Source organism: Nicotiana tomentosiformis, chromosome 2, assembly GCF_000390325.3.
Source record: "Nicotiana tomentosiformis chromosome 2, ASM39032v3, whole genome shotgun sequence".
NCBI lineage: Eukaryota > Viridiplantae > Streptophyta > Magnoliopsida > Solanales > Solanaceae > Nicotiana > Nicotiana tomentosiformis.
The window spans coordinates 116,231,671-116,251,691 of NC_090813.1; the positions used below are offsets into that span (position 1 = coordinate 116,231,671).

Consider the following 20,021-nt stretch of genomic DNA (forward strand, 5'->3'; position numbering starts at 1 on the left):
TAATGGTTCCTTCTCTAACTTGAAGACTCATGTCAATCTCATATGCCATAGAGCTGTAAGGAATATAAGGCATGTGTAGGGGTGGTTTCTTGTCACGCCCCAAAATCGGAGAGCGCGATCGGCACTCAACCAAGTGAACCCAACCGAGCACGCCTGCTAGATTCCTTCTACTCAAACTCATTCATGAATAAAAAGAATATATGTTTTCCTTAATTAAACAATAAAGTGGTCATGTTTGCGATTACCAATTTCTTACCATAAGTTTCACCATTTTTAAAGTCTCAAACTGACAAGTAATACAACTATAACATAGCATAGCTTGTCTTTTCCAGCACCAATACACAACCCACACTATGTCTACGGAGCCTCTATAGATAAAGAAGAGTACAATGATAATGCCGGCAACAAGGCCCCGGCTGTACCTCAAATAGAATACACAAAGGACAAAAGATTCATAACCCCAAAATGAAGTGGAGCTCACCAAGTCAGCTAGGAAGAAGGTGCATTGCTATCACTGACCAATATCTCCTGCTGTGGAACCATCTGCATCCATTGAAAGATGCAGCGCCCCCGGCAAAAGGGACGTTAGTACCGTCGAATAGTACTAGTATGAAAACTAAACACTAATTTAAGAATTCATAAATATAAGATGAACATGATGAACCAGTGCAGCAATAGAATAATATAGATAATCGTTTAAACCATAGCAAGCTTATTAAAAGCTATCAATAATATTTATAAGATTTAAGATAAGATCCTCTGTAACCATCTTCACACAAAGCGGCCCCGCCGCCTCACCCGATGTATGCAGGTGGAGGTGTACGTACAATATCACAACTCTAATCAATCGGCCATGTCGCCTCACCCCAATGTATGCGGGTGGATGTATAACCACAGTACCAAGAACCTACACAAAATGGCTATGCCGCCTCACCCCAATGTATGCGGGTGGTGGTGCCATAGCCCAAAACTATACACAAAGCGGTCGTACCGCCTCACCCCAATGTAAGCGGGTGGAGGTGCAGTCCCACAATACTATAATCCCTACACAAAGCTATCATGCTGCCTCACCCCAATATATGTGTGGGTGGAGGTGTATCACAATCACAATCTCTATACCATAATCCCCACACAAAGCGGTCATACCGCCTCACCCCAATGTATGCGGTAGAGGTGTATCACAATCACAATCTCTACACCACTTGGCATAATAACTTTCACATAATTCACGACTAGAAATTATAACATGTGGATACATAATCCATAGTTTGGGACACATCCTTGATTTATAATGCAATATGATAAGAGCATTTGAAACACGAATTGAACATATATCTTCATCACAAAATTTATCGGAATACTCCATTTATAATCAACATCTCAGAACTTACAAGGATATTGGGAATTCCAATTCTTAAAGAAGAGTTTAGCCAACATACCTCAATTGAGATTCCTTAAACTTGAAAATATTTCGGAATTCTTAGCAACTTTAATCTATTGTAGAACTATAACAAATTGAATCAAAATTAGGAAAATGATTATGGTTCTAACTCATTTGAGCATTTTATCAACACTATGTATGCATTAAGGTTTCAAGGATCTTTTATGGAGGATTCCATCATCCCACAATCCAATCTTTACCATTCTTAGATCAACAATCTTCCTACACCCTTTGATAACACATGCATGTAAATAAACAACCCTCCTGTCCAGAAATTATCTTGCTAATTGTCCATTTCTACATAAAAATCGAAACTGAGGGTTAGGGTGTAGAATCTTACCTATAGTATGAAGACCTAGTGAGTTTCCCTTCTTAATCTTCCAAAACTTGAGCAAGTATTGAAGAACAACTATTGAAGAACACATTCTCACTCTAGGGCACTCTCAATCACTCTAAAATATCAGATTATAGCTCAAAAATGACCCAAAGAGTGTATTTAACGGAATAGGATCGGGTTTTAAAAACTCAAAAATGGAGCTCCGGAATGGTTATGCAGACCGCATATCGGTCGCATAATTGGTGACAAAAATGATCAAAAATTTGCATGAGTTTGCGGTCACTATGTGGTCCGCATAATTGTTTTGCGGGCGCATAGTGCACCACATAATAGTTATGCGGCCGTATAGTCGATCGTATAATTGTTTCCAACTGACCCAATTAACTGCCTCACTCTGCGGCCATTATGTGGTCCGTAGAGTGATTCTGCGGTCGCATAATGGACCGCAGAAATGTACTTTTCCGCCAAAAACTTTCCTTTATTTTCCGGTGCATTGTTCAACCCAAAAAGTCTGAGCCACTCCTCAAACACGTAAGCCTAGTCCGGCACCATGAAATATTATTTTCTTTGCAAATTTTACCAGGCTTTACATTTAAGTACTTTGAAAATTTCGGGGGTGTTACATTTCTGACCATAGAGCACTTCAAAAGGGGTCAGTTTGGTCATGGTGGCAGAGAGGTAGGTGGTATTATACCGCCACTCAGCTAAAGGCAACCAGTGAGCCCAATATTTACATCTATACATCTAAGATAGCGCTCCAGGCACTTGTTGACTGCCTCAGTTTTGTCATCAGATTGTGGGTGATATATTGTAGAGTGATGTAAATAGACCCCTTGAACATCAAAGAGGGACTGCCAAAATTTGCTCAAGAAAACAACATCTATGTCACTTACTATGGTATGAGGAAGACCATGAAGTTTGTATATATTATCCAAGAAAGCTTGAGCCACTGAGGTTGCAGTATATGGGTGTTTCAAGCTTATGAAATGGGCATATTTGCTCAGTTTATCCACCATTACCATGATCACAGATTTATTGTGTGATTGGGGTAGTCCTTCAATGAAATCTATGCTAATATCTTGCCGTATTTTTTCTGAAATATGCAAGGGTTGTAATAGGACTAGACTCCTCACATTCTCCCATTTGCATTTCTGACACACTTCACAACTCTTAATGTGTTCAAAAACATCTTTTTCATATTTTTCCAGTAATAGAGTTGGCTCACCCTTTGTAGCAGTCATCCCTGAGTGACCTCCTATGGCTCCATCATGTAAGAACTATAGGATTTGTTTTCTTAATTCCTTGCAAGGTCCCATAACTATCCTTTCATTCTTGTATAATACATTATCATTTAGCATATATAGAGGACTAGCTAAAGGATCATGTTGTAGCTGTTGAATGATCTTCAGTAACTGATGATCATATGTATAGGAAGACTTAATCTGCTCTAGGAAGTCTGAGGATATATAAGATAGGGTCAGCAGTTGAGCATCAACCTTGGGCACTCTAGATATAGCATCAGCTACCAGATTGTCGCGGCCCTTCTTGTAGGTGATGGTATAATCATATCCCATTAATTTTGGCTAGCCATTTCTGCTTGCTGGGATTAGAAATCCTCTGCTCCATTAAGTACTTCAAGCTCTGGTGATCTTTTTTTATAATGAAGTGTCTGCCAATAAGGTAGGGTCTCCATTTATGCACAGCTGCAACAATAGCCATCATTTCTCTCTCATAAGTTAATAGTTGCTTATGTCTGTCACTTAAAAGATTTACTCATGTGTGCCAGTGGATGCCCTTCTTGCATTAAAACGGCTCCAATGCCTACTCCACAAGCATCAGTCTCAGTAACAAATCCTAAGAAAAAATCAGGAAGTACAAGAACAAGATTTGTGGTCATTGATGTCTTAAGCTTACCCAATGTTGCACTTGCCATGTCATTCCATTCAAACTTATCCTTCCTTAGAAGTTCAGTTAAGGGCTTTGCCAATACTCCATAGCCTTTAATGAATCCCCTATAGTACCATGTAATCCCCAAGAACCCCCTTAGTTCCTTAACTATTTTTTGTACTGGTACCGTTACTTTAATTTCCCCCGGTTCAACTGTGACACCCTCCTTAGTGATGATATGGCCTAGGTATTCCACCTCAGATTGACCAAACAGACATTTGCTCATTTTGACAAACATAGAATTTTCTTTTAGCACATCAAAGGCTTTATATAAGTGTGCCAAACGATCAGACCATGATGAACTATACACTAAAATTTCATCAAAGAAAATCAAAATAAATTTTCTCAAATAGGGATGAAAGACCTTGTTCATCAGACTTTGAAATGCGGATGGAGCATTGGTCATCCCAAATGGCATTACCACGAATTCATAATGATCATTGTGGGATCTAAAATCAGTCTTCTCTATGTCATTTTCATGCATTCTAGTTTGTTGATATCCTGACATTAGATCCAGTTTTGACAAGTATCTAGCTCCTCTTAATTCATCCAAAAGCTCCTCAATAACAGGTATTGGAAATATAGCACCTCGAATTTTTTTTGAAGTGCCTAAGCGTTATTAAGAGAGTTGATGTGTACTAATTAAATTATTTTGTATGCAGACGAGGACTATTAATATGATGGATATTAATTAGATATAATAACAAGTGTGCGGGGGTGTATTTGAAGTGATATAGGGCCTAAGGAGAGCCCTTAGGACAAGTCAAGTTGGAAATTTCATGATAGACTAAAGTTCAAAATGAGTACGCGCAAGATCGAAATTTGAAGGAGCATATCTAGATATATATATATATATATAAGGAGTTATATGGTGTACAACCTATCAAATAAAATATTTTCGAATCTAGTTTCTAACGCTTCAAACCGTTCGTCATTTTGTCATTATTACAAGAAGGTATGATCAAATTACCAAAGGCTGGTAGTGAAGTACTGCCATAGCGTCCGGGTCCGCATCCGAGTTTGGAGGAGGAGTGATCTGGGGACGCGCAGCATCCGTGGCAGCATTCGAGACCCAGAAATTTGGGCCTATAAGTACAAAGTCGGGGAAAGAGAGTATTTTGAGCTTTTGGGGTTAGGGTTCTTGAGGTCAAGAGGCGATTTTAAGCTCAAATCAAGTCCAACCAACTAAGGTAAGTTGTTAATGGTATATTGGGTTGATTCTTACTCAATATACATGAGTTTTAATATCATTCTTGCATCCAAATACTAGATTTCATCATCAAATTCTCAAGAACACAAAAATCACCAAAGTTGTAATTTTTCTAGATTGAGCTACTAGAGGTAATTCTAATGCTTCAAACTCGTTTATTATGAGTAGTTAGAAGTATTTGAAGCACTTGTTACAAGTTTTAATGGTTGAAATATTGAATTATAAAAATATAGTTCATGACATAAATAGTACTTTTGAGAAAATGAGAGAGAAGATGGTAATCTTGGCGATGAAATTGATAAATATAATGAACCCGTGGAATTATTTGTTAGCAAAAGTTGGAAGTGATCAACTAAGTAATCACCAGAATTGTATATTTTGCAAGTGTTGATTATGGACGACGATGAATAGTAACTTGGTGGTATTGGACAATTGATGTAGTATTAAATTATAATAATGAAGTTGAATGGGCTAACATGTGGATATATTTGGCGATTTGAGTTGTTGGAGGTTTGTGGTCAACTTATGAGCCATAAATGAATATTGGTCAATATTTTAGGTCATATTTTGATGTAATTAGGATATCTAATTGTAGATATCGACTTGTTAGTAATGCTTGAGCATTTTAATGAACATTGGAATGATGGAAGAGGATTGAAAGTTTGTGAATGTTAATAAAGCGAAAGCAAGGTAAGTTGACTAAAACTTACTCTTCTTGAGGGATCTTCTCTAAAAGCATGTTTCGAGTTAATGCATAAGTTGTTTGCAAATGTGCTTTCGTGCTTGTAGGGACAAACAAGTAAGGATGTCTTCGTGTAACAAAATATTATGTTGCATATGTAGTGTCATATAATTTTATAAAATTTTATTTTAAATCTTGTTGGCAAAATGACATTACGATAAATGTTATAAGTTTTAATCAAAATGATATTAGAATAGCACTTGTGGTATCTTTTAAAGATTGATGTTAAATTGCCAAAGGCTTTAACATGTAAAAGATTGTTTATTTAAATTTTGTTCAAATGGTTTAGATTTTCTATTAAGGTTATGATTTAATTAAAAAAAATAGATCATTTGAGGCTACTATGCTATGAATACATTTTTGAAGTATCAAATATTTTGGGAGTTACTTGTGTTCACCGAGATTGACTTCGGATGTATTGTGTTCGTCGTCATGAAACTACACGTGCTGGTGTAGGCGTAGATGGCCACTTTATGGTATATACTACGGCAGAGCGCTCTCCCTCGAGAGGGTACTATTTTGTGCTATCATTAGTATGACTGAGTCGATTCGTACAGCACTACGATAAGACGACCTGAGCAAGTAGGGTATATGATACTTGCCGCTAGGTACATAACCTAGTTGACCTTCTTGTGTCGGTGATGGTATAGTACTCCCAGTGAAAGGTAAGGATGGCTTTTCTTATGTTTAGTCCTAAGGAGTCGAAAGTGATTTCAATGACTTAAAGCAAATGGAATGATTTTGTATGATTTTATTCAAAATATTAGATTGACACAAATATTTTAAAAGTTTATATTGTGGGTTATATTTCACTTTTCTTTTATTTAAAATGATAAGGATAATGAATTGATAAAATTTCTTATCGTTTTATATCAAATATTAGTGCATTATTTTTATAAAGTTTGTCCCAAGAACTTAAGTTAGAGAGAGTCTATGATACTTATTGTGTACCGTTGTGGTGTACTCAGGCCTTAAGGGCCCCCTCAAGAACCCCGCTTATTTTACATATTTCAGGATGATGTGTGATACGTGGCATGCGGTCAGGGCTAGGATAACTCTCCTCCTGAGGTATATGGTGAGGCATCACTCCTATTTCGTGGTAGTTATCATGTTATTTTCTTAATTTATGCTAGTCAGGTATTAGCCCAAGTGTTTGATTCTATTCTTCGGTATAGAGGCTCCATAGATAGTTGTAAAAGATTGTAGTAATGGGGTTATACACGATATACATGAAAATATATTTATTTTACTTAGTCTCATTATTATTATTATTATTATTATTATTATTATTATTATTATTATTATTATTATTATTATTATTATTATCATGCAAGGCGTTATGTGTGATTTCGAATTGGAAAATATTTTATCATTTAATTTGAAAATGTATATGACTTTCAAGGAGCTTTCGCAGTTGAATTAGTTTTCATGCATATGATGTGGATGCATCATATGGTTTGGTTCGCTCGGGTCGGGTAGTGTGCCGAGTGCCGGTCACGTAGTTTTGGATCGTGTCAGGAAATTTATATTTTACTATATTATTATTAATTGTCTATAGTCGATGCACAATCTCTAAGTGTCATCCTTCTTTTTGACCATGACTATTTGAGAAGATTAAGGACTTACACTTGGTCTGATAATTCATGCATCTAACATTTCTTGAATCATTGTCACGCCCCAAACCTGGGGAGGCGTGGCTAGCACCGGGTGTCGTACTAGCCCGAGCGAATCACTCTGGAACTCATTTTTTTCTTATGCAACTATCATGGGCCAACATGGCCATAACTTGTAATGTATAACTATAAGTGGGCAACACTGTATCAATAAACTATCGTTCTTAAAAAATGAATACATATGGGCCGTCAAGGCTTCTAACATACTGTACAAAATGGACCTCTGTCTACAAAGCCTCTAGGATTAGTTGACATCAAATGGGACAAGGTATTGGCCTACCCATAAGTCTGTAGAAAAACTCTGACACGATGATTCATAGACTCGGCTACACTCCGAATGAGGTGGATTCTTACCGATCCTTCGTTGAATGCCAATCTCGTCTACTATGAGGGCTCGTTAAACTGATTATCTATACCTGCAGGCATGAATGCAGTGTCCCCAATAAAAGGATTCCAGTACGAATAATGTACTGAGTATGTAAGGCAGAACTGAAACATAACAGTAAGCCAACATTAATTAAAGACATATAAGAATCAACCTGAATCTCTGAAGTGCCACCATTTATGCATACTTATTATACTTACATATATACAATACTTCTCTTTGAGACTATTATCCATATCGTATGATGCATGACTGTCCAACTGATTAGTGGTAACTGTTCGACCGGCCGTAGCGCGGTGGTAAGTGCATAACTTCCTGACCGGCCGTGGCTCGATGGTAAATATATAACTGCCCAACCGGCCGTAGCTCGGTGGTAAATGTATAACTGTTCAACCGGCCGTAGCTCGGTGGTAAATGCATGACTGCCCCGACCGGCCGTAACTCGGTGGTAAATGAATATGCATGTCTGCCCAACCGACGGTAAATAATGATACATAACTGCCCGACCGACCGTAGCACGGTGGTAAATGCATGAAGATGCATGTATTACTATATTAAGAATATTAACATCTGTATCATATATCTCAATACAGACTTAGAAACGTACTTGGACATACTTCAATATAACTTTACCGGAATGAATAACATAGACATCCTTAACTACTAAGAGTGTATCGTTACTTGGATCGTGCCAAAAGAAAGAATGGATAGCCTTAACATACCTGGAGTAGGGAAAATCCGTATGATATTCCTGGAAAAGATTGCACCGTACTCCCTTAGAATCATAAAATCTCACATTGCTAATGTGCTAATAATTATCGTTGAAATTATTTGGTGTAGGAATTGGTTGAGGAATCACGCTGCTACTATTTTGTAGGAATTTTCACGAAATTGGTAACAATTTGTAATAAAGTCACCTTACTAATCTCTAAACCTCATGTCTGATTGACTATATGGTTTGTATGGAAAGTCTTAGAGTTGAGGTGTCTTGTATTTAATGAATTAAGTTGCCACCTAATAAGAAATAACTAAGAGTCATTTGCTTAAGAAGTGGCTTGCTGCCATGTAGGGGTGGGGGTAGGGGTGGGGTGGAGAATGTTAATCTTTATCCACTTATTAAGTAATTAGGTAGTGTCCCGTTACTCTGTAATTAATCAATTACCCGCATAATGAAGAATTGTCTCAAGTTATTTAAAATTCTACTTATTATTTATATACTTTATTCATCATACTATCATAGTCATATGGTACCATATAAAATAAATACATACACTGTTATTTTTATTAAAATATCCATGTAAAATACATATATTTTCTCAACCTTTAATTTTCCTAATCTCATATAAAGAGTAAAAAAAATTCTCGTACGCTTAATTCTTAAAATGGTAAAAAGATAATCTCCTTTTCTTGTGAAAAAATAATTTTCATCTTTACAATAAAGAAAATCTCATAAACTTTCTTATATAATGTGTATAATTTACCATATTCGAAAACAATAATAATGGTAACTATCCAAAATTATACTTATAAAACTTTTACTAAAATACTCCACTTAAAAGAAAATACCACATTAACATAATATCTAACGGTATCAATGTTGTTAAACTTACGGAGTCTTATAATAACATAGTCGCAAATCTTTTATAATCTCATAAATGGTCTTAATCCCTTCTAACTCACATGGATTACTACGACTAATTCTAATATTAAATTACGGGATGTAACAATCATCCTCTCAATTTCATATTTTTAATTAGTTGGATATATGTAGGGCCTCACATTCACTGGTGGTGTTCCTTATTTCAAGACGATCTTGTGATCATGATCTCTGTGAGGTGGTAGGTTGGTAGGAGTTTCAAAAAGAAAAATTAACCCAAATAATCGTCCACCTAATCTTTTCTAGGTACCTCTAATTATTTAGAGTTAAGGCATGCTACTCCTTTGTCAATTGGTCAATTGGTTGTACATCAGCCACTAACATCGTGCTCAAGCTACCCGATTTATTCAGTAGCTTCTCCATTTGGTGGCCTCCAACCACCTTGGATGTTCCTGGTTGGCTACCCCTTAATGATATCTTCTTGCCCGCAATTTGGAACTCTATCTTCATATGCTTAAAGTTCCATTGTCTGTCTCCTAGTGTAGCGAGTCACTGAATGCCCAATACTACATCAGCACCCCTAATGGCATGACCAACATATTAGCCTTGAACAACACCCCATGCATCCTTCATGCTACCCCTACTCATGAAAGAATTATGTACTTTGCTCCCATTAGCCCCTGATACAAAGAAAGTGAGGATAGTTTCTAGTTTGCATCCCAATTTTCTTGCAATGCCCAAATCGAGAAAATTGTATGTTGAACTAGAATCTATCAACACATGAACCATCTTCCTTCCTATGCTCTCTTTAACTCTTATAGTCCTATAGTCCACAATTCCATCCAGAGCATGAATTAACATATGTGGGCTCAAAGCTGACTCCTCACATGTCTCTTCCTCCACTACATATTCATCCACTCCTCATTCCTCACTACCTTCATATACTTCTAGAATAAACAATTGCTTCTTTTTCTTGCATATATGACCAAATGTGTATTTCTCATCACACCAAAAACACAACTCATTTGCCCTTTTTTCATCCATCTCAGCATTTGTAAGCCTTCGTGATGACTTCACCGTAGGCCGCTTATAAGGATTAGGTAATTTGCTTAATTCTGTTCCATTTTCATTACCAAAATTCTGGCCTTGGGAATAACTTCTTGAACCCGAGCTCAAGAAGAGTTATGATTTGGGAGTATAGATTTAGAACATCTTATGGTCATCTGATTTTGCCTCTTCTGTAATTGTAGTGAGTGTTTGTCTAGTTTAGCCAAACTGTAAGCCTTCATTAATGTCCTTGGGGCTAGTATTCTAACATGAACTTCTATTTCTGGTTTCAATCCCTTCAAGAAACAACTGATAGAATATTCTTCGGACAACTCCACTTGATTAAAGGAGTCCATCAAAATGATCCAAAAATTCTCGAACACCTTCAGTCTGCTTTAAGCCAAACAATTCAGACATGGGATCTTCATACAGGGTATGTCCAAATCTCAAATATAAAGCCCTCAGATAATCCCCCCATTAGGTAATCCTCTTCCCACTCGAGATTTCATCATAATGCTACTGTAAGGCTCGCCCTTCCAAATTAATATAAACAATTCTAACCTTTTGTTTTTCAGACGTGTTATCATAATCAAAAAATTATTCACACATATACACCCACCCTTTTAAATCTTCGCCATTAAATTTTAGAAATTCTACACGAGAATATCTGTTACCTCCATTAAACATATTCCCCGCTGCATGCCACCACCGTCTGCCGGAACTGGTACTACTGGTGCGAGGGATGCCCGTGCTTGAGGATTAGTCGTCATCGCTGCCACCAGTTGTCGAATTCCATTGATTATATCGTCATGTCGCTCACCCAAGAGCCAGACTTGATCTCTAATTTCATCCACCTCCTGTCGCAATTCGCCATTTCTGGTTGTTTCCGGCATGATTCGTGACCAAGGTCTGACTGCTCTGATACCAGTGTTGCGTAGCTAACAATGGAGGTCCAAAGTTGGAAGTGAATCTAAGAGATTAGGAAAAATAATAATCTATGGACAAGACACTTCAAGAGTAATTGAGACTAAGAAGAGAGGGAAAGTTTATTGATATTTTTCATATCCATTCCTTATAAGGTATTGAGTATTTATGACCACTTTAACAACCAATTAGCTAAGTTCACTAACTAGCTTCTGACAGCTAACCGTATAACTAACTCCTAAGTGAATTGATTGATATACCCTTTCTAACTAATTGGCACATAACAACTATACTGTTATTTGATGTGCACCTCGATTGTTTAGGCTCTTAATGACGAGGAATTTCTATTTAATTGGTGAAACGCCTCAATTTGAATTGGTGTAAAAGGGCCAACTCACATGAAGAATGGTAAAAATAGCATGGGCTAGTCAATTTTCGGACTAGTAATTGAAAAATAGTCAGCATTTGCAAAGTCATTGAACAATAGCCACTGTTTTGCTGAAATACGAAAAGTTCTAGCATAATATGTTGGATGATGGAGTTCCTGCGTATAAACTTCCAGCATATTATATTGGAACTCAAGTACACGAAAAGTTCCAGCATAATATGCTGAATTATTTAGCTCCTACATATAAACTTCCAGCATATTATGTTGGAACTCCTGCATATTATGAAATTCATATGTAACAGCTTGGAACTCCAATATATTATGCTAAAAAAATTTCGGATTTTTAAGAGTGTTTTTGTTCAAATTTTATCTTTATGTGAAAAAGTGACTAAAATTCGATTGCTTATAAATTATGGCTATTTTCAATTACAAGTTATAAATTTGGCTATTTTGAATTTTTCCGTGAAGGATGAGTGGAAAACCATAATTAATTTACTTCGTACGGAAGTTAAAAGCAAAAGATAGTTCTGAAAAAATGGTTTAATGGTTGATGAATGGGTGTAATAAATCTTAAATTGAAAACTTGAAATAAGTATACTTATAGGCTGAATACGAGCTTGGTAGATTATATGTTGCAAGCAAAAAGCAAAACTACTATGCCCGAAAATCATATTATCGTCGAGGGGACGACTCTACCTGATTATTAAGGTTGTTAGGTGAGTTCTCTTTGTTGTATTGTTACTCATGGTTACTGTTAGTAATGCAAAGTAAAAAGTTCCCTTGGGGGGTCCTTTTTCCCCCTTACTTTATTATCTTATTTGAAAGACAAAAGTTTCATATGGATTAGGAAGAGTTGTCTTTTTCTTTTTGTATTGAGTTATTATTTATTGGGCTTTTAAAGAATTCATGAAAAGGAGTGGTCTTGCGCGCGATGAGAAAATTGACTTGAAGGTAAAATTTGTCGATTTTTTTCCCGCGCGGGATATACGTGAGGCCTAATCCAAATTTAGTTTTATTAAACTTTCATCTTTTAAACACGAGTACATGTGTTTGGGAGTACTGTGGAACCCTGGAGAGCGATCGATCCAAACGATTTGCATCCCAGTTAGACCGGAATCGCTTTTAAGGAGGTGACTTGATATCTAAATTCTATTCTATTCTATTCCATTATTCTTGTTCAATAGTGTCACATATTTTACCAACACTCTTAATCATAATCATAAGACATCTTTCTGGAATTAGAATTGTCTGATCACTTATACGAAACAATTGCACCGATCTCTTTCTGTCTTACATTGGCCAACTTTAAGTAACATGCAAGTTGGTTCAAACAGGACAATTTCTTAGGAAAAGAAAAAAGTCTTAATTTAACCTAATTAAATAGTCTTTTCTTTTGATGTCCAATAAAAATAAATAAATAAATAAATATGATCTTAACCTCGTCGGACATTTTCTAGTAAAGCATATTATTATAATATTCCTTTCTCTTTTTGACGTTGTCATAGATATAGTTTTTTTTTCCTGTTAGTTATTTAGTTTGAGCAGATCAATTGATCTTGTGGTCTATTATAACTTTTTAGACATTGGAATTAACCAACTTGACAAACTTTTGTTTTTAGCGGAAGGATAAGATACAAAACAATCGAACGCCACAGGAGACATAACTATTGGCGCACGTGACAATAATTTTATATTAACGAATTATGAAAATAGAACGGCAGAATGGTATGATTATACGATTAGAGAACAAATAATTAGAAAAGAAAGGGAAAACCGATCGGGGCCTTGCCCTTACTTTAGCTTTAGGAAGAAATCCATACTTTGCAGCTCAACTTAGGGATCAATATCGATATCGAAAAATCAGACCCATCACTTCTTCTTGACTTCGATGATTTGCCTGCAGGAGTATCATAGAAGGTTGGAGAGCTTAATTAGAAAAACATATAGGGATTAAAGACGTTAGCCCCCCTTCACCCCTCCCTTTTTTTTTGGGTATGGCTATTAGTGACTGAGTTAGACAAAAGCAGATGAGTTATGCTTTCTTACTATTTTAAGCCATGATTTAATCACACTCACACGCAAACGCATATTTTTATTTGTAGGTGAATAAAATAATGGATGACAACTAATTAGTTGTACTCATTGAATAATATTCAACACTTATTATGCAAAAAATGGTGTCTGTAACTGCGACGGATCTTTTCTGAATTAGGACGGGAGGGGCAACATCTATGCAAAAGTGGGGTAATTGAAGTTTCTACAAAACTGTTTGGGGTTAAAAAGTCATACTTTCATAAAGGAAAAGTTGATAAAACTTGCAAACACAGAAAACAAAAGTTGATAAAACTTGCAAACACAGAAAACAATAGTTCACATAAGATAGGTGGACAACTTTTAGCCAACAATTACAAACAACCATATGAGATTCAATTTTGTGCTTTAACTCCTGAGGCAATAAGATTAGATTGAAACATGTGGTCCTAAAGAAGTTTTATTAAAAAAACAAAAAACAAATGATCACCTTGTTTGATAGATATATACATATCAGAAAAATTATATGTGACAAGTATGTTTCATGCTATTAACAGAATAAAGCGTCATCTAAACTACACAAAGGGGTGAATTTGTGGATAATTTTCTGTCCCAACTTCCATTGGGAACAAAATTACCATTTTCAATTATGAAATAAAATTAAAAGAAAAAAACACTATCTCACTTAAACCTTAAACATGTTGAGTTGGCGTAGGTGATCTAACCTTAAGAGATAAGCCGAATTAGTCAATTGAAAAAAATTATTATAAGTAAAATCTTGCATATTAGTTAAGTCAAATAGACATGTAGAATTTCCTTTCCTTTCATTGAATTAAAGAAGACCTTTCGCAAAAAGAAAGTCAAACTTTTGTTTATGTTTTACATTTATCAGCTTTATAAATCCTTGCCACGTTTAGTTTGCAATTGGGAGTAACACGAGGACTCTATATTTCTTTCCCTTTCCAGCAGGAAAATTCCAATTAGTGTTTGTAGTTTGTGAACCTGCTAACAAGAAAATGCTTATAATGGTCCTGTGCCGCAATTTCAGCATGCAGCTTGGCCACAAGTCAATTCTTGGTGACACTAATTCTATCCTGAAATCAACTAGAGAGATCTAGAATTATTTATTTGTGGATTTAACTTATTGGATTTAGTTACATAGACTTACCGTTCAAAGTATTTTAATATTAGCAATGTATAATCCAACCTATTAAATAAGGATGACTACCTTACGTTGTTAATTCCACTAGATCTGGCTTGGTACGGGTAATTATTACATTGTACTAGTTATTTTAATTTTAGGTGACAGATAGTGTAATACTGTACTCCTAAACTCTTTGTTTGAATACGTTTTGCAATTTATCTACACTTTCATAAGGACAAAAGGCTCAATGCCATGGCGAAACAATATCCATCTAAATTGAAAAGCTCTCACCACTATGGAAAGTTCAAAATTACACCTACTTATCTAAATGCAATTAATCTTTGCTTGTAAATTACACAATTTTTCATGCATGCATATTTTTAGATAATCATTCCCTATTCATGTGGGGGATTGTTGGATTTTATATAATAAGAGATGTGAATAGAAAATAGAGGGAAAAGATTTGGAGGAAAACAGAAAGTTTGAAGTTGTTTCCTTTACTAATGCACTTTGTCCCTCATCGGAAAAAAGAAAGAAAATCTTTGTGCTTATATAGAGAAGCATATCTTCTATCTCTTAAAGAGTTGAGAAGAAGTGGTGCCTCGTGTTGTTGTCGTCGTCGCTCGACTTCGGCTTCGGTCAATTGATTGATTGATAATTTTTTGGCACCGGCAGAAAAAGCCCGAAAAGTTTGCCGGAGTGGACTTCAAGCGCTGGCAGCAAAAACTATTTTTCTACCTGACCACACTCAGTTTGCAGTGCTTTATCAGCGAGGACGTTCCAGTTTTAGGAAAAGAAACTTCCGAAAATGAACGATTTGTGGTCATGGAAACATTCTAACTTCTTATGCAAAAACTATATTTTAAGTTTCTTGGAAGGCGGTTTGTACAATGCTTATAGAGTCATGAAAATATCAAGAGAGTTGTGGAATTCTCTTGGAAAGAAGTACAAGACTAAAGATGGTGGACTTAAGAAGTTTGTAGCCATAAAATTTCCGGATTTCAAAATGGTTGATAGCAAATCTGTCATAACGCAAGTCCAAGAATTGTAAGTTGTTGTTTATGACCTCCTTGTTGAAGGTATAAACCGAGCTAATATTTTTATTCAAGATATTGATTATTTTACTAATTATAAATTTATGATTGAAGGTATAGTCATAAATGAAGCGTTTCAAGTTGCGACATTTATTGAAAAGTTGCCTCCGCTGTGGAAGGACTTTAAGAATTACTTGAAACATAAGCGCAAGGAGATAACGCTTGAAGACCTTATTGTTCGTCTACGGATTGAAGAGGACAACAAGGCTGCTGAAAAGAAGTCCCGTGGTAACTCAACAATAATGGGAGCAAATATTGTTGAGGAAGCATCTACAAGCAACAGAAAGAGAAAGAAGCCGTCTGGTCCAAAGAATTACCGAGCAAGAAGAAGTTCAAAGGTAATTGCCACAACTGTGGAAAGGTTGGACATAAAGTTGTGGACTGTTGTGCACCGAAGAAGGATAAGAAGAAGAGTCAAGCAAACATGGTTGAAAAGAATGATGAAATTGATGACTTATGTGCCATGCTATCTGAATGCAGCTTGGTAGGAAATCCCAAGGAGTGGTGGATTGATTCTGGAGCCACTCGCCATGTTTGTGCTAACAAAGAGTTATTCGCCTCTTATGTTCCCGCAGGGCCCGATGAGACTATCTTTATGGGAAACTTCGCAACAACAAAAATTGAAGGAGTTGGGAAGATAGCTTTGAAGATGACTTCGAGCAAAGTTGTGACTCTAAACAATGTTCTCCATGTTCCTGAAATTCGCAAGAATTTGGTCTCTGCTAGACTTCTTATCAAGAATGGATTTAAGTATGTGTTTGTTTCTGAAAAAATTGTAATAAGTAAGAATGATGTGTTTGTAGGAAAATGTTACCTAACTGATGGCCTTTTCAAGCTGAATGTAATAGCTATTGATATCAATAAAGTTCAAGTTTTTTCTTACTTACTTGAGTCAAATAATTTATGGCATGCACATTTAGGTTACGTAAACGTCAAAACTATACGAAAAATGATTAACTTGGAAGTATTGCCTAAATTTGAATGCGATAATTTGAAATTTTAAATATATGTGGAATCTTAGTATGTTAAACATCCTTATAAATCGGTTGAAAGGAAGTCAAATTCTTTAGACTTAATTCACACAGATATTTACGACATGAAGTCAATACCATCTCGTGGTGAAAAAAATATTTCATAACTTTTATTGATGACAATACTAGATATTGATATATTTATTTACTTAATAGTAAAGATGAAGCAATTGAGGTATTCAAGCAATACAAAAATGAAGTTGAAACGCAACTAAACAAAAAGATCAAAATGGTAAGAAGTGATAGGGGTGACGAATATGGATCTCATTTTGAAGAAATATTTTTGGAATATGAATTCACCAAACAACTGCCCCTTACTCACCGCAATCTAATGGAATTACGGAAAGAAAGAATAGAACGTTAAAGGAGATGATGAATGCATTGTTGATAAATTCGGTTTTACCCCAGAGCTTATGGGGGGGAGGGGGGAGGGAAGCTATTCTTACAGCTAATCAAATACTCAATCGAGTTCCCCATAGCAAAACACAATCCATTCCATATGAAAAATGGAAGAGTAGGAAACCCAACTTAAAATATTTTAAAGTGTGGGGGTGTTTGGCTAAAGTACAAGTTCCTAAACCCAAAAGGGTGAAGATTGGACCGAAAACGGTTGATTGCGTTTTCATAGGATATGCAAAAATTAGTAAAGCATATCGTTTTCTAGTTCATAAATCAGAAAATTCTGACATTCATATTAATACGGTAATCGAATCCGATAATGCCGAATTCTTTGAGAATATTTATCCGTATAAAAATAAATGCGAGTCATCTAGTGAAAATTCTAAGCGACGTCGAGAAGAAGCAAATGAAAGTATGTTTAATGAGGAAAATGCAAGATGTAGTAAACGTCAAAGGACAACTACTTCCTTTGGACCAGGCTTTCTGACATTTTTGTTGGAAAATGGACCTCAAACGTTTAAAGAAGCAATGTCTTCCTCGGAAGCGCAATATTGGAAAGAAGCAGTCAATAGTGAGATAAAATTCATATTAAGTAATCATACTTGGAAATTGATTGATCTTCCTCGAGGATGCAAACCTTTGGGTTCTAAGTGGATTTTCAAAAGGAAAATGAAAGTTGATAGTACTATTGACAAATATAAGGCAATATTAGTTGTCAAAGGTTTTAGACAATGAGAAGGCCTTGATTATTTTGATACATACTCACTGGTAACAAAGATTAGATCTATTCGGGTGTTAATAGCGTTAACTGTCGTGTATGGTCTTGAAATCCATCAGATGGATGTGAAGACAGCCTTCTTAAATGGATATTTGGACGAAGAAATTTATATGGAACAACCTGAAGGGTTTGTGATTCCCGAAAAAGAAAAGAAGGTGTGCCGGCTGGTTAAGTCACTTTACAGATTGAAACAAGCACCCAAATAATGACATGCGGAATTTTGACCAAACAATGTAGGCAAATGGATTTAAGATTAACGAGTGTGATAAATATGTCTACATTAAAAATACTCCAAATCATATAGTCATTGTATGTTTATATGTTAATAATGAGTAAAGACATTGCGAATATAAATGCTACTAAGTGCATGCTTGCTAGCAAGTTTGATATGAAAGACTTAGGAGTTGCTGATTTAATTCTAGGAATTAAAATCCATTTGTACTCCTCAACGACTGGCATTGTCTCAATCTCATTATGTTAAAATATTACTGAAAAAATTCAAGTATTTGGATTTCAAACTCACAAAGACTCCGATTGATGTAAATATGGCTCTTATAGAGAATCTAGGTCAAAGCAAATCTCAATTGGATTATGCTCGAGTGTTGGTAAGTTTAATGTATATCATGAATTGTACACGACCTGATATAGCTTGTGCAGTAAGTTACCTGAGTCGTTACACAAGTAATCCCGACCAAACTCATTGGATGGCAATAAAATGGGTTTTGGAGCATCTAAAACATACCCAAGATTATGCTTTGCATTACAGTAAGTATCCTGCGATAATTGAAGAATATAGTGATTCAAATTGGATCACTTGGTCATGAGAAACAAAGTCCACAAGTGGATATATTTTTACAATTGGTGGAGGAGCAGTTTCTTGGAAATCATCCAAACAAACATGCATCGCTCGCTCTACAATAGAGTCTGCGTTTATAGCTTTAGATAAGGCTGGAGAAGAAGCAGAATGGCTCCGAAATTTCTTGGAAGATATTCTGTTTTGGCCCAAACCATTGGCTCCTATATGCATACATTGCGATAGTCAAGCGGCAATAGGAAGGGCTGGAAGTGTTATGTACAACGGAAAATCTTGTCACATACGACGAAGACATAATACCGTTAGACAACTACTCTCTAGTGGAATTATCACAATTGACTACGTAAAGTCAAAAGATAATGTGTCGGATCCACTTACAAAAGGCCTAAATCCCAAGATCTAGGTTCAAGGAGATCAAACAAAGTCATTAGTGATTGTTCAACATTGTCAAATAAAATTTTGGTCTATTCTCGTAATGAGACAATGTTCAGTACCAAGGATAAAGCGTTAAGGCATTTTAATGGTTTCTAAGTTTGATACAAAGTGTATTAAATTGTATATCTATGGGATACCACATTTAGGAATCACCTATATAAGTGTGAAGTGTAAGCCGCTTCAAGGAGAATTCTGTAAGGCCAGTTCTCTATGCACTTATGAACCAGACGGTGTTCATGGCTGAAACAAACACAACAAATGAGAACCAAAGGCGGTAAAAGGTTGATTGTGTGACTTATGGCTGTCTAGGTATACACCAAAGTTTGACGGTTCAAAGATATCAAATCTACCGATTGACCGAGTATATCCCACATAAGTTCACTATGGAAAGTTCAAAGGGAAACCTACTTATCCAGATGCAATTAATCTTTGCTTGTAAATCATACAGTTTTTCATGCATATATATTTTTAGATAGCCATTCCTCATTCATGTGGGGGATTGTTGGGTTTTATATAATAAGACGTGTGAATGAAAAATGAAGGAAAAAGATTTGGAGGGAAACGAAAAGTTTGAAGTTGTTTTCTTTACTAATGCACTTTGTCT

The 20,021-nt window shown here is 35.8% G+C and overlaps 1 long non-coding RNA gene across 1 annotated transcript; it reads right to left on the minus strand.

Annotated features, from left to right (window-relative positions):
* Window positions 1-188: 188 nt before the first annotated feature.
* On the minus strand, window positions 189-11,530 carry LOC138906653 (uncharacterized). The gene is made up of 2 exons (XR_011414172.1): window positions 11,054-11,530; window positions 189-543 (listed from the first exon to the last, which is right to left on the minus strand). It is a non-coding gene; the product is annotated as an uncharacterized lncRNA (long non-coding RNA).
* Window positions 11,531-20,021: the final 8,491 nt, after the last annotated feature.